The following is a 25,208-nucleotide window of genomic DNA, read 5'->3' as shown; positions in this document are numbered from 1 at the left end:
TATATATATATAGCACATTGTTAGTACTATAGAGGAAGTACTAGGAATTTCCATACATAGATCTGGAGATCTGGATGATATTACACAGGTGTGTACTCTATAAAAGCTCACTGAGATGTACACAGAGTTTGCCTCTTAAAAAGCAGTTGTACTTCAAGAGCAAGAAGAGATATTTATTATATGAATAACTGAACAAATGAATCAGAGCCAGAGCTAGAACTGAGGTCTACTCCCCAAAGCCCTAACACTACTGATGCCTGGGATACATTTTAAGCCTTACCTGGATGCACTAGTGAAATGTCACATGCCTTATAGTTACAGATAAGCAAAGTGCAGCTATCAACATCAAAATTTACTCAAAAAAAACTATCCCATTCAATCCCAGCTTCCCAATTCTAGCCCTTTATCCTTGCTTTGTGATACTGTGTGGTAAAGTTGTCTGTCCAGTGCTTTCTGTCAAAACATACCCAAACAATAACATTATATGGTTTGTCTGCATCACTATTAGTCTGCCTGTCTGGATCAGTTTTCCCCCACTCTGAGTTCTGGAGAGCTGCACGTTATGAACAGCATCCACAGACTGTCTGGCCTCTTGGTGTCTGTAGTAGGCTAGCTAGAGAGGAGCCCAGAGAAAATCACAGGAAGAGAAGAACATAAGCTTGGGCTCTTATTCTCCCAACTCCTTTCCAGGGCCACTTGGGAGGGGCTGCTTGCCTCCTCTAACCTCTCAATGTGTCCATCTCTACAAAATGACACCCTTCAGGGCTTCAGAAGACTTTCCCTCACCTGGCTCTGTTAGGCCTAAGAGTGCTGGGCAGTCTCCTAACAGGGAAGAGAACCTGTCCTGCTGGTTTCCTTGCATACTTTCCCTGTTCATACCTTTGCAAATGGTCCCTATGTGAAACCCTCTTGCACTTGTCCTCATTTGGGCACACCCTGAGTCCCACCGAGACCCCGGTGACACAATGTTTAACAATGAAGAGGCAGCTAGGTTCCAGCTGCAATGTGGAAAGAACATGCTGCACCACGTTTATTACAAAAAAAATTACAATTTTTTCTATTAAGCTTATTACCCATTTTGCACATTACCCAAGCAGCCATTTCCCTCCTTCACCAATATCAGCTTCTTGAGAACTGACACTACCTCCTATAAACCTTAGTCCCCCTCAGGGATTCTTGCATTTAGAAGATACTCAGATGTCTGATGAATGGCTGAATGGCTGAATGGATAGATGAGCAGTAGGGTAAAACTATGTGGTGAAAGGGAAAAGTTAGAAAAAAAATGCAAATTAGGATTTCCATATGGATGTGTTGGAAAAAGGTCTGTAAGAACATAAAGCTTGAATGTTTGTTGTTGTTGTTCTGACAGGAAGACTGTGGGTAGATTTTTAAACTTTAATTTTTCATTAAATTTGCTATGTTTATGCAGGAATAATACTCAAGAAGGAAATATGTTATGCTACTGAAATCTGGAACAAAAAGGGAAATGCAAAAAATACGCATTTGAATTTTTATGTATACACAAATGGAATACTAAAAACTTTTTCAAGACAACCAAATGATAAAACATTAAAGTTGACTTTCCCTCTGTACACAGCTATTAAAGAGTAATTAAGACTTTCCACTGTGTTAAGCAACCACTTGCCTCACAAACTTGCCATAATCATGTTAAAACAGGGCAGATGGAATCAAATGACATGCAAATGGGACATAGTCCTCACATGGACTTAGAGCCCACATTTTACTGTCAGCAGTTCTTATCAAGCAAGTGGCAATGTGGCAACACTGATCTATTTCTACATGTTTTTCAGAGACTTCTCAACCCACATAAGGAATGGAAACACTCCTAGGCAGATGTAGTAATTTAGGTACAGGTCCCACCTCAACTAGTAGGTGACCCTCAGCAAGTTGATCCATTTCTCTATACTCCTCTTTGCATGTAAAATGAGAGATTCCTTGCCAAACCACAAGTCCCCACATTCTGTACTCTCTGACATTCTACGCTCTCTAGTTCTAGAGGTAGGACACGTAACGGCAAAGGTAGAATGTCAGTCAATATCATTTCCTGCATGTTCCCCCAGACACTGCCAACCCAACAGGACCAATGCCAAACTCTATCTCCTCCTGAGACTCACTCCCTCCCCTGGGCACTTTGTACCTCTCCTCTGACAATGTCTCCACCATGCATTCTGGTGCTCCAGACAAAAACCTGCCTATCGTCTTGGGCTTCTGCCTCTCCTTTACCACCCACAGCAAAATACCAACTCTGCTCAATTTTGCCTTCTAATTATCTCTTGGCTCTGTTCTGTTGTCTCCATGACTGCTGATCTTACTCCAGGGCAGGCTCCCCTGTCTCTCTTCTGGACTACTGCAACACACTCTTAACTGGCCTGCCTTCCTGGTCTATTCAAACTGTTCTCAACTCTGCAGCCACAGCAGTCTTCCTAAACAGCACACCACTCCTTTGCTTAAAACCCTTCCAAGTCACTGCCCTCGGGATAACCTTCCACATGCCACAGTTAGGGCACGAGGCTCTTTAACCAGCCCCTGAAGCAGGCTCACTTCCTACACTTTCCCATTCACTTGCCCTCCAGTCAAACTCATTCCTCAGGGTCAAGACCTTTGTACTGTCTTCTGCTTGGTGTGCTCTTTCTCTCTCCTTTCCTGGGCTGGCCGCCTCCTATCACTGGTCCTTGAGGCTCTATAGCTTCCTCTAAAAACACCTCAGGGATCCCATGGGTTAGGCGCTCTTCCTAAGCTCTCTCATAGCACCTGAGATTTATCATTCAGAATTGTGAGTCTGTTTTCTGAGAATTGAGGGCAAAGGGCTGTTCATCATTTGTTCCAAGGATTTAGAATGACATCTGCCTAGCATGAGTAATTAACATATTTATGGTTGATTGCATGAAACAGAGAAGCAGAAAAGGAGAATGAGATAAAAGAAAGATTTCAGCCTTTTCCAGATCTACACAACAAAAGGATTTAAGTTAGTCGGTACCCTAAACATCTCACAATGGCTCTGGCTGGATATTTACTTGCTTTTCTAGCTTAGGAGATACAATGGATTCCCACAGATTATCATGTGTATTATTTTGCCTTGTACCTGATTATCTTCAAGTCAGTTCAGGTGATTCTAAAGTCAGCCTTAAAAGAATATCCATAACTGATTAGGTCATAATTCTAGAAATTCTAAATAAATTTTCAAAGAAATGAGATCTGACAATCATTTTGAGTGTTCAGAATGATCTTAAACTAGTTACCTGTCAGCAAACATATGCACATGTTTTTACAACATCTGAAATGCTTTGCTGGCCATGCACTCTACTCTGAGCTCATCCCTCCCAAGCCAACTCAACCCCTCTGTGTCAGTGACACTAACTGGCCATCACACTTTTCTCCACAGAGCTTGCTTGTCTATCTATAGTTACTCAGGTACACACTGTGTACGTGTACTCGTGCATGTGTATACACATTCACCCATGTAACACTTACCATATAACATGATCACATATACATAACACATATAACATAGATCCCGTAGCTACTCAAATGTTTGCTCAAGAAAGCAACCTCAAACTCCTACCGGATGTGCCTTTATTAAGAACAGTAACAGCTGTGTGACACATAGTTATTCAGATTGGCTAAGGATCTGATTAAACTCACAAGCAAGCATTCCAGGGTGATGCTTATGTTCTGCACATCTTTCTCTGCAAAAGTTGCCTCCTCTAAATTCTGACGGGGAGTTTTCACGTGAAAACTTGAAAGGGGAAAAGATACATGCTGTAGGGAATTGGGAGTTTCCAAATAAATTAGGTCCTCTTATAACTTGGATCCACGATGTCCCTCAAAGTTCATGTGTTAAAAGCTTGCTCACCAACCAGGGGTGAGATTAGGAGGAGATGGACCCTAAGTCAAATGGGAGATGCCCTTGAAGGGGATGTTGGAACTCTGATCCTTTCCTGCCTCTCTTAGTTTCCTGTCTACCATGAGGTGAGCCGGGCTCCCCCACTATATGCTCCACTACAATCTATAAGGCCAACGCAGGCCCAAAGCAGTGGGGCACTGAAACCATCAGCCAAAGCAGACCTTTTCTTTCTGATAAGTTGATTATGTCTGGTATTTTGTCCAATAACAGAAAGCTGACTAATACACTTCCCTTTCATACAACCTATTGTTGAGAAAGGGATGAAAAGAAGCAAAGCGTTGAGAGGCAGCATGATGGTGGGATAGACTCGAGGCAGGTAGTAGCTGCTTCTGCAAAATGTGCTCAAGTAATTTCTCCTCTTCCTCCCACCTTCCAACACTCAAAAGGAAGACTGGGAACTGAACGACTGCTAGAGGCTTTTTGACTCTATAGTGTGTTATCTACTTACGAGTTCTCTTCCCCCAAGCAAACTCAGTGGCAGGACTATGGCATTTAAAAAGTGGACATAGATGAGTGCTTTTATAGACCTTTCTTCCCTTACAGAGAAAACTGGATGATAAATGAAAAGCTGAATAACTTCTTTGGTATCAAGTCTTGCCTATTACTTTCTATAGAATAAAGACTAATTCAGTAGCATCTTGTCATTCAGTCTGCCCTTTCATGAAAAATTAACTTTTCTATAGCTTTAAGAAAACATCCATTGAGCAACAGAGGTTTTTGAATGTCTGCATTTATAGGGACTGTCTCGCTGACCTTACTCTGAAAATCTCTACTAACATGCTGGGCGCATAGCAGATGCTCTGTGCGGAGCAGCTGGATCACTGTGTCAGCATAATTCTAAAGAAATTGCCAATCTGCCCAACCCCCATAAAAACACAGAAAGAAGTGGATAGACGCAGTGATCAAACCTTTGGGCAGGCCTTCCTAATGTCCCTAAAATCCACACAGCAGTGGCTGGTAAAGGCTGAAGGAGAAAAGCTCCAAAGTAAACACGGAGCGTTGAGGCTTAACAGAGGAAGGCAGGGATTTCTCTCTTTACCTACAAGGGTATTTAATGAAGAAAGAGGCGTGTTCCAAGGGAGGACGGAGCACATGATTGTCACCAATATCAGAGATGGCCACCATCAACAGCCACGAAGCTAAAGCCTCCAAAGACACACGGAGCAGGTAAGGATGAGTAAGGTCTATACATGTTCCCAGTACATGGACCAAGATGACCTCAAAAAGGCTTCCTTCATGCTCCCATTTCCACCTCCCTTTGCAGTCCATTAGCGAGATTATAATTTCTGCCGGAAATTAAAGTGATTGGAAAGCCTGCGCCCATAGAAGACCCTGGAGAAAACCCAGTCATCATGTGGCGAGTTGGAACAGAGAGCTGCGAAGATCAGCTTATCTGCGGCAAGCAAAACAAAATTTAAAAGTCTTTCACTGACAGGCAAGAGCTTTGGATGTGCTAAAGAAATGTCTCCCAGAGCAGATAAATCTTTAATTGATTAATGTCATAAACAATTAAAATAGTTTTCATGGCAAAGAATACCCACAGCAAGGAATCCTTTTCAACCCTCCCTTAAAAACCACAAAGCAGTCAGCTTTGGCACCTGGCCCAAGGCCAAATTCTTCGAAGATCCAACCCATGATGGGGGAGGGGGGAAGGTGAGCTCACTGGGAACAGAGGGACGGACTGGGGGCTCCTGAGCAGCCTAGGATTCACAGGCACCCAGGGCCCCTCCAGCAAGAGTGGCTTCCAGAGGACTTCTTGCTACACAAGAACTACAGATCCAGCACAGCAACAGCAAACCACAACAGAATGCACGGGCAGGCCAGGCTCCTAAGAAGCAGCAGCTGAGTGGAGCTGAGGTTTAAGGTGTTGATTAGGACATCAACTCTAGTAAAGGAGCAGGAAGCACAACCAGGCAGAGGAAAGGAGGCCTGCGCCACGTGTTCTGGCATGGGGAGCCCTCCTGCCTCAAGCTTGCCTGTCACCAGACAGATGTCTCTGGATGTGGGTCCAGGAAGGGCCCGGCCTTGGGCAACAGCTCTCTGCAACCAGGGACATGGAGCTGATCCTCCTTAGGGGACCCTAAGGAGATGGCACTACCACCGCTGCCAGCATCCAGTTCCCTCGGAGGGAACCTCATCCGCCTGTTCCAAATCATAACTTCTCTTTATATTGACAGTTAAGTTTAAAAAGATCTAAAGTCTAAACTCAATCCCAACTACCTGAGAAGCCAAGGCAGAAGAATCATGAGTTCAAGGCCAGTGTGGGGCAACAGAGTGAGAATGTGTCAGAAAGAAAGAAAGAAAGAAAGAAAGAAAGAAAGAAAGAAAGAAAAAGAAAGAAAGGAAAGAAAGAAAGAAAGAAAGAAAGAAAGAAAGAAAAGAAAAAAAAGAAACAAAAAAAGAAAAATTTAAGCTATGTTACCAGGAATAAAGTGGTATGTGTAAAATACACAAGTTGGGAAATACTTCTACTTGTATTTAAAATGACTTGGGAATCATGTTTTTTCAGAATGTGGAAAAAACAATTGTAAAGAAATTTCTTTACTTGCTGAAAATTATAAAGGTGTATACATACACAAATACAGATTACATATTTATGTAAAGGATTATCTGCAAGAATTGTCATTGTAATTACCTGTAGGCATGGTAATCTCAAAAGGTTTTGCCTTTTTTTTTTTTTTTTTTTTTTTGGTCTTTTTGAGACAAGGTCTTGTTGTGCAGTTCAGGCTGGTCTTGAGCTCATTATGTAGCCCAGGCTGGTCTTAAACTTGCAACGATCCTCCTGCCTCAGCCTCCTGAGTGCTGGGATTACAGGTGTGTGCCACCATGTCCGACCTGTTTTGCTTTTTTCTTAAGGTCTTTTAGAATTACTCACATTTTTGTAGCAAGAATGTATTGTTACAAAACAGATCCAAAGATGTAAACACAAACCAAAAGCATCTCTTACTCTCTCTGGAGTGCCTCTGCATCTTACTCATAGATCCTAGTGAGAATCACCATTACACAGAAAGAAATTCAAGACTAGACAAAAGTCCAGTGGTGATCCAGAGACTCGTTATGACAAGAAATGTTAATCACCAGCTGTTCTGTGCCTCAGTTTCCCCACAGATTAGTGAGCAGTGGGAGAAACTAGCTCTCTAAGGCTCCTTCTAGCTCAGTGTGTTATGGTTCTAGGATAAATGTCAGCCACCTCTTCCCTCATTATGTGTTTGAAATGGGAAATTAAACTTAACTGATAAATGCAGAAAATACTTTAAATGCATGCATGTGCTGCAGGAAAACTGGACTGACGGCTCTGAAGTCTGAGCTCTCTGCCGTTTACCAAAACCCTTCTGGAGAAAGGCAGACTCCCTGGTAGATCTTTGCCACAGAAGGTGCTGAAGCTTATGCTACAAACTGATCAAACCAAAAATAAGCACATCAGTACCCGTGGAGTCACCCAGGAAGCCCGGCACCGCTGGCCGTAGGAGCCTGCCAGGCCCAATGGCAAACACTTGGCCCTGTGAAATTCTATCAGCAAAGAACTACAGATGACATAGACATATGAAGAAATGGCAATCAGGGTTCCCGTCCCAAAGGTCCTGGCTCTGGTGCTCATTCTCTGCCTCATTTGCATTGCAGTCCATCCTTTTAAACCTTCAAACCAAAGGCTGATTCTCCTTACCTCTCCTGAAGAGGTAAGGAGACTCATCCTACCCACCTGCTTCTCTTCTGCGGCGTTAAAGGAGCAGCCTCTGACCTTTGAGAGCAGGGGCCCTCTGTCACAACATGCAGCTATGTGTCTCTAGTGCCTAACCTACTGTTTGTGACAAAACTGGTATTTGTTTACTTATTTAAAAAAATGAACAAATGACTGAATGCATTTGCTACTAGGCTAAATATAAAGATTCCAACGATGTTAGAAAATACTAGGCAACAATTGGAAATAAGGCGAAGGGAAGGCAATACGTCCTCTCCATGTCCAGCTAGCATATTACCTAGTAGGTACACCTAATAGAGATAGCACAGTTGGGGCTATGAGACCACTCCCTTCCACCTACCTGAACCTGGGCAACACTCAGGGCCAACTTCCTCAACCTCTCTCCTAAGGCCTATTATCAGGATGAAGAGACAAAAAAAAAAAAAAAGACAATGATCCCTGGGCCCACCTTGAAAGATCCTAAAACCCCCAAACCAAAACACACTCCTGGCAGACTCCAGTATGACCTATAATAACCTTTCTTCCCTTAGAGCTCATTAAAGGTTCGTGCATATGAACCTCATTTCATGCATCCAATTATAACAGAGTGAATTATGGGAAAGGACATGCACAGTAGACACAGCTGACATGACTCAGCACCCCGTCAATCACGTTGTCAGTCATGCTCTGGGAGACCCTGTGGGAGGCCCCCAGGCCCAGCACAACATTTTAAATTCTTCAACTCAACCCATCCAGTGCTCATGCCATCTGCCTTTCTGCCAGCGTTAGCCCATGCGTCTGAGTGTATCACCACCTAATTAAACTTTGTTAAGCTTTGCTGTTTTGTCCTTACCATCATAGGCCACATCCAATTTTTGTTCATTGCACACACGAACCTGGAAACCCATCTGGGAACCTGGCACCCACGGCATCATACCCAGGCTACTGGACTCTGCAGGAGGAATACCTGTGTTTGACTTGTGATTTTTCACTGATTAGATTCAGAGTTCGTGAAGTTATATGTTAACCCAGAGACTTTTATACATTACAATTGTATATGATTTCTCTGGCTGGTAAAAATAAGGCCCCCCAGCCAGGCATGGTGGTGCATGCCTATAATCCCAGCACTCGGGAGGCTGAGGCAGGAGGACTGTTGCCAATTCGAGATCAGCGTGGGCTACAAACTGCGAAGTGAGACCCTGTCTCAAAAAGACAAAAAAAAAAAAAAAACCCAAAAAAACAAATGCCCCCAAATGTTATTGTTTTACTCCCCTTGAGGACACTACTATATCTAACCTAGCAATCTTCTTCCAAAATATCTTCCAATTATTCCAGTGCCCATACCTACATAAGTCCTTAAATACTCTTTGGGCCATCTTTATCTTCCTACTGGATTCCTCAGAAATGAGTTAAATCAATCTTTGACATGTGCTCCCTTTGTATTTGTTTAGAAGTCATCTTTATAACTTCAAAAAAAATTACACATGCACAAGAGAAATAAAAGGAAACAAAATCTCATTTGCAGCCTAGCCTGAGTGTACAAATGAACACAAACATTTATACTGTAGATTAGTAAAGATAGTGTGGGAGAGAGAGATAAAGAGCTACCAAAGTGCAGGAAATTAGAAAGATGGGTTTTCGCTTAGCTCATAGCTAGGCTTGGTTTTCACTGTCAGGGATATAAATCCATGACTACTCCTTAAAAGAAGGTGGGAAAGCAAATGACAGCCTAGGTGGCAGCGGTACCTCTGCTATAGTTCAGTGGGGTCAGAGACTGGAATTGTAGTCCCAAGGATACTCTGTAAGCCAGGAGAGGCACCTGTCCCTGAACACTAGTTTCTAGCCTTGAAGTTATAGGACTATTAAACAGCTGCCTGACTTTAGAGAGTTCCCCTCCGCTCTGGTTTCCTTCACTCCTGAGGCAGCTCAGGGCAGGAGACCAGGAATCTTTTATTTGCTATTAAAAAAAAATCATTTTATTAGTGCTACAGCTGCTGCCTAAGGCAACAATGAAGTCTGGATGAAGTCTCAGAATACTCTCAGGCTTGGTCTGTCTCTAAGAGTGTCCGTGGACATCTGAGACTCCTTGTCACAGCAAAGGAGCTGGACAGGAGTCAAAACCACTTAGATTCACACAGATATAGGTTCACACACATGAAAGTCAGGTTCGAAGTCCAGGGGTGGGAATAGATCAGATGGATATTCCTTTGCCTTTCAAACATAGGGCATGCTGCCTATGCAGTGACATTAGTTTAGAACTACATATTAAAGCCAGGCATGTTGGCAGGTGCCTGAAGTCCTAGCTATTTAAGAGGCTCAAGTGGGGGAATTTCCCCAATGGGAATAGGGGAATAGAGGAATTCCTATGAATTCAGTGCCAGCTTAAGCAACATAGTAAGACATTCTAAATGCTTAATTGTTTGGTCAATCTTACATGCCTATATCTGGCAATCTGAACAACTACTTTGTAATATACAATATAACAGCCATTGTTAATTTCCTATCACCTTGTTTTGAAATTCTGTATCATTTTTATTGGTTTTTTTTCTTATTTTTTATTCTCTTTAAAATAAGAAGAGTTACTGCATTGCTATTGTTTATATTCTAAACCTACTATCCTACTATTCCTTCATTTCTCCACCATTGTAACATAGAAACACAGTAAATCTTTGACTTTGCACTAATCTTTACTCCATTTAACTGCATATGGTTGTTGTAGTTAAAGCAAACTACAGAAGTCCTGGGGGCTGAAGTGAGAGCCGTAGGTTTGTTGTTAAATCCTGACCAAAGTCAAGTAATCCTTCTGAGTTAAAGCAAGACTCCTTCTCTCAGCCTGTGTGTCAATGAGCCCAGCCCCTCAACAGCTAACCAGCCAGGAGAGGTAGCACGTGCCCTATCATCTTAGCACTCGGGGAAGCAGAGGCAGGAGGATCGCATGTTCAAGCCCAGCATGGGCAATTTAGCAAAACCGTGTCTCAAAATAAAAAATAAAAAAAGAGCTGGGGATGCAGTTCAGTGTGAAGATCTTGAATTCAATTAGCAGTACTGAAAAAGGAAAATATATATATATATATGATATACGAGATATACATATGCATATATATATATACATATATACATACATGGGGATCTCAGTAATATCTCCACAAAAGGACAAATCCATGTGTCCCTTGCAGATGGGAAAGGACAGAAATTCATCCCTATTCCAAAGAGCTAAAACATGATACAAAACGATTTAGTGTCATGAGAGAGCCAGGAAGCAATTCTGCTGCTACATCTGGCAGGACTCAGACCCTTAAAAAATAATTATATATGTTTCTGGAAGATTAGAGATATTTGAGAGTTGAGATAAGAGCAATAAATATGATTAAGGGGACAAAAATCAGCTCTGTGAGGGAAATAAAATCATAGTAGCACGGCTTAGATTAGACTAAAGGCAGTCCTTAAGGCTGTCTTCAGGTACCAATGTAACTACAGTTGTAAGCTCGATTTCATTACTGATAATAAAACATCCACAACTAAGAGACTTTGATACTGGACAAATGACATTTAATCTCTTGGCAAGATACATTTTATCATTTTTGTCAACATGGCTTAATTGACAATATTTCTGTCCCCTACCGCTGACATGTACTTTGGTTTAAAAGCCGAAATCTTCCCCACTGCCAGAAAGAACACCCACTTGATTGGTTTCAGCTCTATACTCATGAATAAATATCAAATTTGTGACCTTTATCAAGCCCTCTAGGCAAGGATTATTATAATGAGAACGCTGATCAGACACTAAGACATTCACTGCAGGAAGACCCTCAAGTGAGCATGGCCTCCCTAAAGGGAAAGGTAATTAAGTACGCAACAGTCCTCCAAAGAACACCAAGAATATCTGTTCAGGGATCTTTCAAATGCCACCACCCACCCCAAATGGCTCAGATATAGTGCTGACGCTGCCTAGAGAAAGGACAAATGACAAAGCTGTGTGCAGGCTCTGAGTTTAAGATGCTTTATAGGCCACAAAGCCAAAAGAGCTGGGATGTTGCCACTTCACCTCTTCCTTGGAAGCAGCAGAGCTATAAATTCCAAAACAAACAAAGATGGCCCCAGCTCACCACTACAAGGCCTTGCACCTTTACCTGAATTTACAGTGGTAAGGTGTGCAGGGAATACGAGGGTTAACAGAAGTCAGCTCCAGTGTTATGTGGGACAATCCCACACACTTCACAAATGGCCTCTACTAATTATTTTTTGTAAGTCTCTAACGCCACCAGCAATGCCAGCATCTAAATTACTTCCATAATTTCTGTCCACAGTTTCAAAATATTTGTGATGAATTGCAGACACAAATAAACTACACTAACATTTTTGAATATTTGAGTTTACAAAATATTTTCACATGAATTGATCTTGAGCAGATTTTTCAAAAAAAAAAAAAAAACAAAAGCAAAAAAAATGGGAGGGGGGGGATTCTGTAGTAAGAGTATGTGCTTGGCATGTGCAAAGGCCTGGGTGCCATTCCCCAGCACCAAAAAAATCAATCAGTCAATCAACAGGTAAATTATATATTGAACAGTATTTTAGAAGTATTTCTTTGGTGATATCTCAAAATATACATCACAGAAATAACGCCATAAATACTCATTTATGCCTCAACCATATTTAGAACATCTGGACACTGTGATACTTCTTTTAAGCTCCTGAATAATAAAAATCTATAGTTTTCTCACTCTCCTCTCCTGTTCTTACACAGGTGATTACTATCCTGACATGTGACATTCTCAAGCACATTCTCATACTTTTACAACATATGTGTGTGCACAATTTACATTAATTATGTGGTTTAACAACAAATAAATGACATCACGTTATATAAATGATTCTACAGCGTGCTCTGCTAAACTTTGTGTTTTTCAGATTCACAGGTGTAAGGAATGTAAATGCAGATAATCGTTTCCAATTGCTACCTGGCATTCCAACCTAATTCAGATTTCACAGCAACCTTGTGCGTGAAGTGATAGCGTAAATATCCAGCCTGATTCTAAGCAGCAATGACTAGCTCAGGCTTACATCTTATTCAATAATCTATGCTCTTCCTTCTGCAAAAATCTGACTTCTAAAATTAGAAGGACTGGAATTCAAACAAAACCCTGTTCGGTTGCCAATTAGAGAAAGAAGAAATACCCTCACCGCTCCCCGTTGTCTCTAGATTTTTCCCCGTTCAAACAGCGCCACCATCTTACATAGACAAAATGTGAACGCCATGCCTCTGTTTCCTTAGACTAAAGTCCATCCTGTGAAACGTGAACCAGGACCAGATATTTGTTAGCAAGGAATTAACATTAACTTTTCTTGAGGTGTGGTAATGGCACCATAGTTATGTTAAAGAGGAAAATGATGTTCCTACAGTTTAGTTTTGCAAGGTGACAAGTTATTAAGGTCGCACAAAAATGTCAGTATTACTAAATCATATGCTTAGACATGGTTCAGGGTAAATTTAGCAGAATATGGTGACACATGCCTGTAATCCCAGCACTCTGGGAGGCTGAGACAGGAGAATCAAAAATTGGAGCCCCACCCAGGCAATTTAGAAACTTAGTGAGACCTTGTCTCAAAATTTAAAATAAATATAAGGGGCTGGGGATTTAGCTCAACAGCACAGCACCTGCCTGGTAAGTGCAAGGTCGTGAGTTCGATTCCTGCTACCCGAAGAAAAACAAAACAAAATAAAAACAACAATGAAAATGAAAGTTTTATTAAAAAATAAATAAATAAAATAAAATAAATATAAAGGACTGACAATGTAGTTCTGTCCAAAGACCCTGGGTTTATTTCCCAATACCAGAAAAGAGCGGGGGAAGCAAATTTAAAGGCATGTACATTTTACCATAGTAAATTAAAATACAAAAAAGGAAAAAGATTGGATTTGCTGTACAAAAATCCAGGCATAGAGGAACACGAACTGGGCATACCTGACATCTAGCAGGAGTGGGAGTGTTACATTTATTTCTCCTATATCACCTTGAGAATAGAGGTCATGACCAGTCATCACAGAGCTCCCATGGAGTGAGCTCTCCATGTGCCAGGTATAGAGGAAACAAAAATTAACTCTAAATTAATAAGTGCTCAAGAGAGGTGACAGGAACATGGGGTTCATCTTAAGAAGTTTCTCTACCAATGTGTTTGACATTCTCTAAAATAAAAAGTTTTAAACCCTAGTTTAGCTCTACCAAAAAAAAAAATTTCATTTCACTAAGGACTTGTTTGGTTTGTCAGGTAGAAATAAGAAGCAGCATATTTTCTAAGTGCTATGTCCTGAGAGCAGCTTCACCTTCTGCCGGTCAAGTGCTTCGCAGATTCAGCTGTGCATGTGAAATCTCCCGGGGACCTTGCTTGAATGGGCTTAAAGTGCTGCATCTCAGACCAGCTCCCAGGGAAAGGTACACCAAACAGTGGGGGTCTTGCAGGCAGCAAAATGAGTGTTTGTGAGGAGGGAGAAGCCAGCAAAGCTTTACTTAAGATTGCTCACCTGGAGCGCAGCAGGGCACCAACACAGCTGCTCCATTCGGGAGAAAAGAATTCCCTCCGCACCCAGCACCAGGAATCACCCTGCGTGTAGTGGTGGGCTTCCAAATACAGGGCATGAAACACAGAGGGAACCCAGCAATCAGGATGATTCCCCCGGGACAGCCTCCTACATCTAAATTCATTAAATCACAATGAAAAACCACTGCCTTGACAGATTCTGCTTCTAAATCTATTGTCATGACTAAGCCAAAGAAACATGTCCAGAGGTCAAAGTTCAGAAGCCCAAGCAGGATTTGGGAATCATTAACAAACCGTAAGAAGGCTAAAAGAGCAAAATATCTTGGAGGCATGAATTTCATGTGATAAATAGGTCTCATTTAAGTATGTATGCTCCTAAACACCCATCACACCTCTGAAGAACCAAAAAGGAATTCCTAGGGGCTGGGGATTTAGCTTAGCGGCAAAAGCGCCTGCCTGGCAAGCGCAAGGTCGTGAGTTCGGTTCCCGGTACCGGAGAAAAACCAAGAAAAAAAAAAAAAAAGGAATTCCTACCCATAAAAAATATTGTCCACAAAATACAGTGATATCTTTGAGTGTTTTATGGTCATCAGATTGGAGCTAAGTCTTCTGAGCTTAGAGACTGCTCTGTTTACATTGGCCTACATGTGCCCTTATTATAGACAGCTAAGTTAGGTAGAAATATTACAGGCAAGCAGACAGGGCTAGCCCTCAAGGTCATCAATGCAAAAGATGAAAACAAATTACAACTGTGGCCGGAGGTGCATCTGTTGGAGGCCAGGCCTCAAGATAAAGACAAAATGACCAGGCCTACATGCTTCCCCAAGAGATAAACCATAAATTAACATTAACATCAGTTGTCCAGGTAGGTGGCCGGAACTCCCTGGTTCAACTCTTCCTAAAGAGGTCTTTATTCTTTCCTTGTACATTTGCTATTGGAAGACTAGAGTCAGACAGGACTCTCCTAGCACCTAACCTGTCTGCCAGCAGAGGCATTGTTCTCAGCTCAGCACTGTGCCCTAGGCAAACACAGGATGTCATAAAAGAGATAAGATGGAGCACAGAATCTTGTAAGCACTGAGACATCTGAAGACACCCAAACATTTATAGCAGAGGCCTCAAGAACTCTGCCCACTGAGGCACAAGACATCCATCCAGGGAACTCTGACCACTGATATTTACTAGGATCTTCCTACCTAATGTCCTTTGCCTTCATTCAATTCCTACAAAAAAAAAAAAAATAACCTACTTCTCTTTGTTCCCAACAGACAGCCTTTTTGCCTTCTGTCTGCCTGCACTCAGTCACAATAAATTCCCCGTGTTGTCTTTACACAAGCCTAGTAGTCTCAGATGGTCTCTGTCCCGTGCCATTCCTTACGGCTATGAAACCTGCTTCCCGAGTGGATCAATATTACCCAAGTGGCTAAACTTGTAATCTTACTGGTTGATCATGGTTTTGTCCCACATGGTACCCACCTTGTGATTTTGTACCCACCTCATGGTTTTGTTCCCACTTCATGATTTTACTCTATAAAACTTACTCTGTAAAACAGGGTCTGTGGCAATCTATTTTCCTGGTCCCCTCTTGTCTCTCAGGAGCTCTCTCTCAATAAATATTTCTTACTCTTCACCTCTACTGCTCCTTAGAATTCACCCTTCAATTTTGCGGAACACAAACTGGGCATACCTGACATCTAGCAGGGGGGAGTGTTACATTTATTTCTCCTATATCACCTTGAGAATAGAGGTCATGACCAGTCATCACAGAGCTCCCACGGAGTGAGCTCTCCATGTGCCAGGCTAGCGTGAAGATGTTTATATGGAGAATTTCACTCACAGTTCTTTGCCTTTACTCACCACCTCCTTCTCTTCGCAAAGACTTCCTAAAATGTGAATTCTTCCTTATTTCAGCTGAGAATGATGCACCAGGGGATGAGCTGGGTGTCATGGCACACGGCTGTAATCCCAGCGCTTGGGAGGATGAGGCAGGAGGATCACTGCGAGTTCGAGCTCAGCCTGGGCTACAAAGAGAGCTCAAGGCCAGCCTGAACTGCATAGCGAGACCCTGTCTCAAAAAGACAGAAAAAAAGAGATGCACTACTTCCTGTATCCTGTGAACTACAGATCTAAGCTGTCCAAAGCCTAGGATGGAGCTGGGTGTGGAGGCACACATCTTTAATCTCAACACTCTGGAAGTCTGAGGGAAGAGAATCACAAGTGTGAGCCCAGCCTGGGCAAGTGGGCAACTTCACGAGACTTCACGTCTCAAAATTTGGAAAAAAAAAAAAATTAAAATTAAAATAGATTGTTGATATAGCTCAGTGCAAAGATTCTGCATTCAATACCAGAAAAAATAAAAAGGCTAGTGAAGCAGCTCAAACCATACCCTCCTCACCGTTCACACAGGTTTGACAGAAGGAGCATGGATGAAATCTACACAAGTTGGTTCAGGGTGCATGGGGTCCATTGGAAAATTAACCAGGCAAAAGAGTTAAAATACATGTATTACTTACTAAACAGACAGACACACAGTCTCCTCTTTTTCTCTACATGAATGCACACCCTGCACACACAAGCTCACACACATCTAACTCAGTACAGGTAGATGGGCCATTCTGATAACAGGCTAAAGAGGTCCTCATTAAACTGCCTGAGGGCTGGGTCCTAGGAGACAGGTAGTTACAGTAAGGAAGGGGAAGCACGAACTAAGGCACTGGAGATTGAGAACCAACTCTAGCGTGCAGTTTGGAATGGCTGGAATGCAAAGATCCAGACTGTGGGGCTCCTGGGCGGAAAGAATTCAGAGCATAGGCTGTTTTGAGAGGTTAGCTGGCTCTAAAGCTCTAATTTTGCACTTACACTACTTAGTAGGTATTTTTGTTCCCTCCCTCCTGTCCTTTGCTTTCTGTCTGGCTTCCTTCCCTCCTTCCTTCTTCCTATTTTTGTTGTTGTTCTTGCTAAATCTCCCTGTGACTAGCCCCAGAAGCATCTTCTTGAGGCCACAGCCTGCAGGGAAATTACAAGCCATCTACCCTGCTGCTGGAGTTTATCACAGGGCAATAAATACACTGGGTACCTCAAGCCCAAGCTGAAACCACCCTTCAAAATATCTAAGAGTGGAGCAAAAATGTACAACGGCTAAAAAAGTGTTCGGATTAAACCCAGTCCAAAGATCTCCAACAGACAGAATTAAGTTCCTGAACATTCATATCCAGAGAGTCAATACTGGCTTTAATAAAATAATGTAATAAAAGCACTGTTCAGTGAATAAGAAATGCTCAAGAGTATCCAAAGGGAGAATTTAGAAATGTCTTCTCTGTGAAAGACAGACTTCAAGAAATAAGAAATTTCTGACGCTATTTCTGAAACTATAGCTAGTCAGAAAAACAATTCTTTTCACTTTTATTAATTCCCAGAGCACAGAGAAACAGGAACCAAGAGCAACCTTTTCTTGACTTTCTCTGGGTGTTCTTGGAAAAAATATGTCCTGTGAAATAAATACCTGAAGCACATTCCTGCCTCCCTCACAGGACGGGTATGAAGATCAGATATACAGAAAAGTAGTCTGTTAATAGTCATGTGATATGTGAGCAAATAAACATCCCCATGATCGTGTGGAGGGTCTATTTTCACAGATCACAGATACCAGGGGAAATCCTGACAGCAATGAAAAGACTAGGAAAATTTTTCTCTAGTGTCTTCTTAAAAGAAATTTTGACTTGGGTGAATCGTGAAAATTCAAGGCACCAGGTAAATAAAGAGCTCGCACTTGTTCTTTCAAGAACCCTGGGTTGTATGGAATAGCAGGCTTAGCATTTAATGCCCAATGGGACATCATCACTAAAGGTAAAATGTGATTCCTGCATTGTTATTTTCTAGGTATTGAAAAAGTCTTACATGATCTGTTCAGTAAGTGATGATTACAGAAAAAGCCCTAAAGTGAACAGTTGGCATACCATGCCTCTCCTCGACAAAACAGGTACAAACTCATAAATTCTGAAAGACATAAAGCCAAGTGATTGTGCTGTCTTATAAAAACCTTTGAAACAAGTGAATTTCAACAAAAATGTTTTATGCAGGGCGATTATGGCATTAAGTCACAAAGGCCACTCTCATATCCTCTCATGGCAGCTGGTCACTGATACAGGATGTACATTCCTGTCAGGAATCCCTAAATATCAGGTCTAAGTAGAGCAATGTGCAGAGAACTAAAGGATGGTTGCTTTAAATACTAATAGTGAAAACTTAAAATTGATTGTCTTGGGTGGGGAAAGATGATGGTAACATCTATCCGAGTCTAAAGTTGTATTCTTAAGGGTCACCTCATTAGGAGGCATTAGCATCAACACCAGTTTGATGACCCAGTGGTTTATGCCTTTGACCAGCCACTGCCATCTCTGAATTTCCATTTCCTGTCAGTGACAATGAGGACTGCCACTTTCCTCAAGTACTATTTTGGTTAGATCTAAAGTTTTTCAAAAGTCTCATCATTTCTTACTAGCTTATCAAACAGAAAGAGGAATACCACTCGGGGAAGAATACTGAACCAAATATGTATTGAGAATACTGAACATACATTGCCTCCTGACTTGTAAGAAGTTTTTCTGAAAGCTCCCTGCTCCAATTAATTAAGTGAGTCATTTTATCTCAAATAAGTAAGTAAGATGTTACTTTGATATTCCTAAACTCAAGATCTTGGCTCCCTTCCCAAAAGAGACAACTCAATCTTGGATGAAGACAAATATATACCTACCTGGCTCCACCCGCTCCTCCCCACCACACACCCACATCAGGACACATCACCATCAATACCAGCTTCATGACCCAATCGTTTGTGCATTTGTCCAGCTACTGCCATCTCTGGACTTCTATTTCCTGTCAGTGACAATGGGGGCTGCCACTTTCCTTAAGTACTATTATGGTTAGATCTAAAATGTTCTTCAAAAGTCTCATGTATTCAGGTGACTGGTTTATGGGGTTCCCTACTCATCGGTGGATTACTTCATTCAAGAGTTCATGGCTGAGTGTGCTGTTAGAAGGGAGGGCCTAATGGCAGGCAGGTCACTGGGGTGGGGGGGAGATCTGAAAGGATGTATTCTTGCCCCTGGCTTCTCCTCATTCTCTGTTTCATGGTTGCCGTGGGTTGTGCAGCTGTTCTCCTTCACGTCCTTCCATGATGTCCTTTCTGCCTTGGAGCCAGCCAACTATGGACTGAACACATTGGAACCATGAGCCAATATAAACCTCACCTCCTTTAAGTTGTGGATGTCAGGTTTTCTGTCTCAAAACCAGGAAAGCCAACTAATACAAGTGCCTGCTATGTGTCTGGCCATTGGGCTAAGAACATTTTATCCTTCACTGAAGCCTCAGAAATACCCACTGAATTAGCTTGTGTCAAGAGGGTTAAGAGTTATGTCAGCAGTTGGACAGACAGGAAAATGCAGAGCAGGGTTGGAGACCAAAAACTGTCCAACCCCAAAGTCTGATCTCTGCTTGTTCCTCTTCTCAATAAAACATTAGAAAAAGATGATGCTGAGCCTGCTGATTGTTAAGAGCCCTTCTAAATTTAACACTGCGTTATTCCCAATACTTCTAATCTCCAGGTTCCAGAGCTCCCTGTGTCTGAATTCATCCTGCTCCTGCTTAATTATGTGCCTTTGCCGTGCCAGGATTGGAAAGCACAGACATCAGAAATGGGAAAAAGTGCAGTAGCAGAAAGCTCTGACATTTTATGAGAAGCTCTGATCTGTGTTTCACATACAGCTGGAGTCCTGTGACCTCCTATCTCCTGCCAGCAAGCTTGCCAGTCCTGAACACCTTTTAGCCAAGAACAGAATCCATCCCCCAGCCTGTGGCTAAGGAAAAGTTTTAGAAAACAACCTATTATTCCTAAAACCTGGAAACTCTTAGCTGGAGAACAGCTCAATAGCAGGAGGTGTACTTTGTACAAGGCTTTGGGTTTAATCCCCAACACAAAAAATAAATAAATAAATAACTGTCTAAAATGCTGATACTCGGCTTGATATTTTATGTATGCTGACTTGATAAAGTCTCAAAAATCTCCACATTATCCATTTAGTCAACATACATATTGAGCATCTTCTCTACTCCAGACACTGTATGGGGTGCTGTATGACAACATTAGCCATACACACATATGTCTAGAGAAGCTCAGAGGGGTTCAGGAGCTTGTGTAGCCAGGTACAAAGTGGCACAGAGCAAAGGTTCAAAAAGGCTATTGTTAGCTTGAAATTATATGGGTGATGGTGCTCTCAAAACATCTCTAGTAATTTACTGGCTGAATATCCAGCAACATACAAGGCATTTTCATATACACGATCTCATTTAACTCACTGGATCTTTGGCTTGTTCAGAGAAAAAGTCTTCCCTCATATTCCCATGTAGTATATAAAAGTAGTTTTGTCAAGAGGAGTTCTGAGCGTGTCATCTTTCAATTTCTGATGGAGCACAGTCCTTCAAGCTAGAGGGCCTGAACCCTTTTTCCCCTGCAAAACAAATTAAGCATGGCATCTCCCTCTCTATCCAGACAACATGAGAGATGATGACCTCACAAAGAGCAATGATTCTCTTACCAAAGGAAGCCTATTTCTTAAGCCACTGACTTCCACTCAATTCATGTATACACACGTATAGTTTCTTTTCTATGCCAAAATTGACTTTTCTAGCTGACGAATGTAACCTTTCTAGCAACCTCACTCAGTCTGGTAGTTATGTGGGGAAAGGAAAAGGAAGATGAGAAGAAAGAATAAAGATGATTTCCAGTCTAAAGGGAGCAGCTGGTGCTGCTATGTCAACAAGCAGACCCTACAATTTTTCATGAGAGACCATAAATCCAGATTTTCATATATACAGTCACCTGAATTTTTAGAGGGAACCATGTAATTCAATCATGGGTTTTCAGTACAATGAGGATCAAATGAGATAGGGTTGGAAGCAAAATGCAGGCTCAGCCAGCCAATTTACAACATCTGGATTATAATGGCAGATGTAATAGAAACAGAACAAGAAAAAATGTCCAACGTTTGCTGTTTCCAAATCAGTGAGAGCAAAGCAAAGGGGGACATGTGTGGCTCTCCTGTGATTGGAGGGAGAAAGTAGGGGCACCGCCCCAGGCCTCAAAGAGCACCTTCAAGAGTCTCCCTTCATAGGGCTGTTGTGATGTCAGTGACATGGCCTGGTATCTAGTATACAGTAAAGAAATGTTAATTCTTGGGTCACTACTATTATCATTAGGGCATACATTGTCATTGTCTCAAATAGGTCAAGCCACACTAACTGTGTAACCTCAGCAAGCTATGGCCTGCCCTCCATATCTCGGGGTCAGTATCCATGGATTCAACCAATTGTGGATCAAAAATGTTTGAAAGAAATTGCATCTGTACTGAACCTGGAGAGTTATTTTTTTCCCTTGTCATCAGTCCCTAAATAATGCAGCATACATATTTACATTCCATGAGCTATTATGAATAACCAAGAGTATCTTGGCTACTTTTCTCTCATTGCTGAGACAAAATACCTGATGCCCAAAATTAAGGAAGGAAAGGTTTATTTAGCTCACGGTTTGTGGAGGTTTCAGTCCATACTTGGCTGGCTTCAAGGCAGAGTGGCACATGGGCAACTGTTCATGGCAGCAGAAAACAGCAAAGCAATAAGAGCAAAAAGGGGAAGCAGTAACAAGCAGCCTCTTTCCCTCTCTTAAACTGTATGCAAATTACCCGCCCCAGGGGCAGGTGTAGCACTCACACCCATAATCCTAGCACTGGACCAATGGTCAATCAAAAATCTAGAAGCCCGCTCCAGGACTGCATCATGATTGTGGGGGACATGCAGACCCAAACCATAACAAAGAGCCAGCAGGAGAAGGAGTATAGGCTAAATACAAATAGTAGGCAATTTTATATAAGAGGCTAGAACATTTGCAGGTTTGAGTATCCTCAGGGGTCCTGGAACCAGTCCCCTCAGACACTCGACTGTACTTAACATCTCTAGCTCAGTGTCATGATCTATAAAATGTGCTAGCACAGTCCAAGCTTCCAGAAATGTCAGCTATTATTGGTGTTACAGAGGTGACAGAAAGCCTCTCCTAAAGTAAAATGTGAAATATGAGAAAAGAAAAACTTCAAAAGCTATGAGCACAAGCCAAAAGTTTGACCAAATTATTTTCAAACAATAGGATTGGGGTTTTGGCATATTATTAACCTACCTGTACCTTAATTGCTTGGTTTGTAGGATGAGAAAAACCAAAATGACCTAATTCATAGGTTTAGGAGTAAAAGCATTTTGTATATTATCATGTGTCAAACAAATATAACAATCATTAGCCCAAGGATGAAGTATCAAATCTCTACTCCACAAAACATACTGGTGAAGACCACAGGAAACACTCTCGGCAGTGGAAGGTCCTTGCTACCCACACTAGAAATTGTGCTACGTACTAACCTTACCACTCCTATGGACATGGTCCACCTTCGGCTCCAAACACTGGTCCTCACATCTAGCAGTGCCTGGCAGTTCATGTAATTCTGTCCCCATTGCACGGATGAGGATTTAGAACCTGAGGTTCCTAACTGTTAACACAAAGCTGACCAGTACGCTGCACCCCACCTGTCTGCAGTACTCATTAATGCCAGGAAGAAAGGCTTGGGGAGGTATCTTAATTTAGGAGTCTGCTAAAGTGTTTTTAATTCTGTCACTGCTTATTAACACAGCTACTACAGGCAGACTCAGGGCTAATATTACAGCCATCCACAACCAGAACGTAGCTCTATAATTACTCTGATGTTTCTAATAGAGTTTTACAATGGGCACAGAATTATGTACAGAGGGGGAAAATTGTATTAGACACCTCTGAACCTTGGAAATTATATTACTTAGAACCTTGGCAAATGAGCAGTAAGTATTTAAAGAAGATTAAGATGAATTTCCCATTTGCTGTCCTACTTAATTTGCACGGCAATATTTGGCTGTCACCTTCCATGTAAACTGCTCAGGGTCGTCCCCTGGCTTCCACGCCGCTGAGCAGCCATTCAGATCTGTCACACCACCAAAGGCAGCAGGGCCCAGGGTACCGACCTCCCCACTAGGGCCTGCGCTTCCTGGAGTTCAATGAGTCACCCTTCTGAGAGCCACAGGAGGGGCTCCAGGCTTCCCCGGGTCTCATGTGACACAACTCAGGATTTCCTCAAAGGAGAAGGGAAACTGCTCTCCAGAAATTCCCTTGAGAAGTAAGTCACTGTCCATACCATCACTGCCACGAAGTCATATCTGACCCCCAAAGCTCAGCTATTTCACAATATCTATCATATATACATTATATTGATAACAATGTATCAGTAAAAAAGAAAGAGGAATCTACTTACCGAGCACTGCAATCATTGACTGGGAAGGGAAGCCCAAGTTCCTCATTTAAAAATAGGAAAGTGAGAGCTGCCCAGAGGAAGTGACTTGCTGAAGACAACACAGTATGCAGGGACTTTAGGGGAAAAGATGCATTTCCCAGAACTGCTGGGAAACACACCTGGTAATTCTCAGCACCGCTGAAGGGGAATTCACGGTTTATCTCCACTCCTCCTCCCCACTCCAAGGCTTGATTTCCACTCCTCTTCAGAGATACCTCCTTCCCTTTCTAGTCCCATCCAGCACTCTACTGGCTTCTGCTGAAGACAGACACAAAGCTGCTTTCACTTTGTGGGGTCTTTACTCCTCGTCATAATCTCTTCAACAGGTCATGGGAGCAGCAAACGGAGGGATATTTCAACAGTCAGAATCTCATAAACTTTCTGCTTGTGATCCACCCTACACTGTCTGTTTTTTTTTTTCCATGAAGGCAATTAGAAGCGTTGGTGGTATAGTGGTGAGCACAGCTGCCTTCCAAAGGCAGTTAGAAGCTTCTAGCTCTACTCTGGAGGCTGAGGCTGAAGTTCCACTAGAAGTGCGTTTGGTTTGACACCCGGCACCCCATACCTCCCCCATCCACATGAGCCGTAGGAACATGCAGTCTAAGTAGGGGCGCACCCACTTCATAAGACTGCCTGTGGGCTTTTTCTCACACACCTAACTGCACACGCAAAGGCTACCACTGACAGGAAGGGTAAGAGTCTTGCTATGAAATCTCTTTGTTATCACCTCTTTGACATTTCTGAGCACATTCCCAGCTCTTCTCAGCCTCTCTCAGAAGATTCTTTCGGTGTCCGACTTATCATCATTCTTTGTTCACTGATCTACACAAGGGCTAGTCAGTCACTGAGACCTACAGGAGCGAGCACCAAGGAGACCAGGGTGGGAACCTGCTGAGGAATCTCTGCACCGTGCCTCTTCTCTTCAGGTCAAGGACTGGAAGAACAGAAGTCTTTCCTTACTAACTGTGCTTCTGCACCAGGGCCCACCTTCTCCACTCTACCAGCAGGTGCTCTGCTTCCAGTACCACTTCCACCCTGCAGAGCATAGTGTAATCTGGAGCTTCACAGACCAACTTCTGCAGACAGTGCTCCACACTCTCCAAGCCCAAACATATGGCAAATTATCTCCAAGTCAGATCTCCCTTAATTTACCATCCCTTCTGCTTTGGTGGTAAAAAATTACTCCTATAAGCACTGGATTGAAAAAGTCATCTTAATTCCGATTCCTTTAATCTAGCCAGGCAAGAGATTTTCAACCATGTAGTCAATTCTGGTAAAGTACCAGGACCCTGCTCCCCGCTATGGCCCCATGGGCTGGTCTTACCGATATCTAAGTCGAAGAAGCATCCTGTTTGGCCAAGGCTACACTTTTTTTCAATGTCCAGGAAACTATTAAAAGCAAAAGAAATTTCCTTACATTTCCTGGAAAAAATCTAGCTTTTGTTTGTTTACAAAACTTAAAAAGAAAAACAAATTACTAGGAACTCCATCTTACCTACCCAAGTACAGCTTAAGCCAAAATATTTGCACAAAGAATTGCATGAACCTTTATTCAGACAATGTTATTCTACTCCTGTTCTCAAGCTGGCACATTAATCACATTTAGGCAGAGGGGAAATGAGAAGGAAAGGAAGGGAAAGGGAGGGGA

At 42.3% G+C, this 25,208-nt stretch overlaps 1 protein-coding gene across 3 annotated transcripts in view; it reads right to left on the bottom strand.

The window, feature by feature from the left end:
- Mb21d2 (Mab-21 domain containing 2) overlaps window positions 1-25,208 on the bottom strand; it is a 114,276-nt gene that overhangs the window by 72,726 nt on the left and 16,342 nt on the right. The window contains exon 1 of one of the 3 annotated variants that reach the window (XM_005383213.2): window positions 20,496-20,664. The exons of the other annotated variants lie outside the window; for them this stretch is intronic. The gene's annotated coding sequence lies outside the window, so the exon portion shown is untranslated. Of the gene's footprint in view, window positions 1-20,495; window positions 20,665-25,208 lie in introns of those variants that run through there. 3 annotated transcript variants of the gene reach the window in all.

The sequence above is a fragment of the Chinchilla lanigera genome, unplaced genomic scaffold (genome assembly GCF_000276665.1).
Source record: "Chinchilla lanigera isolate Chin_1 unplaced genomic scaffold, ChiLan1.0 scaffold00019, whole genome shotgun sequence".
Taxonomy (NCBI): domain Eukaryota; kingdom Metazoa; phylum Chordata; class Mammalia; order Rodentia; family Chinchillidae; genus Chinchilla; species Chinchilla lanigera.
This window is presented reverse-complemented; position numbering and strand designations above follow the sequence as displayed.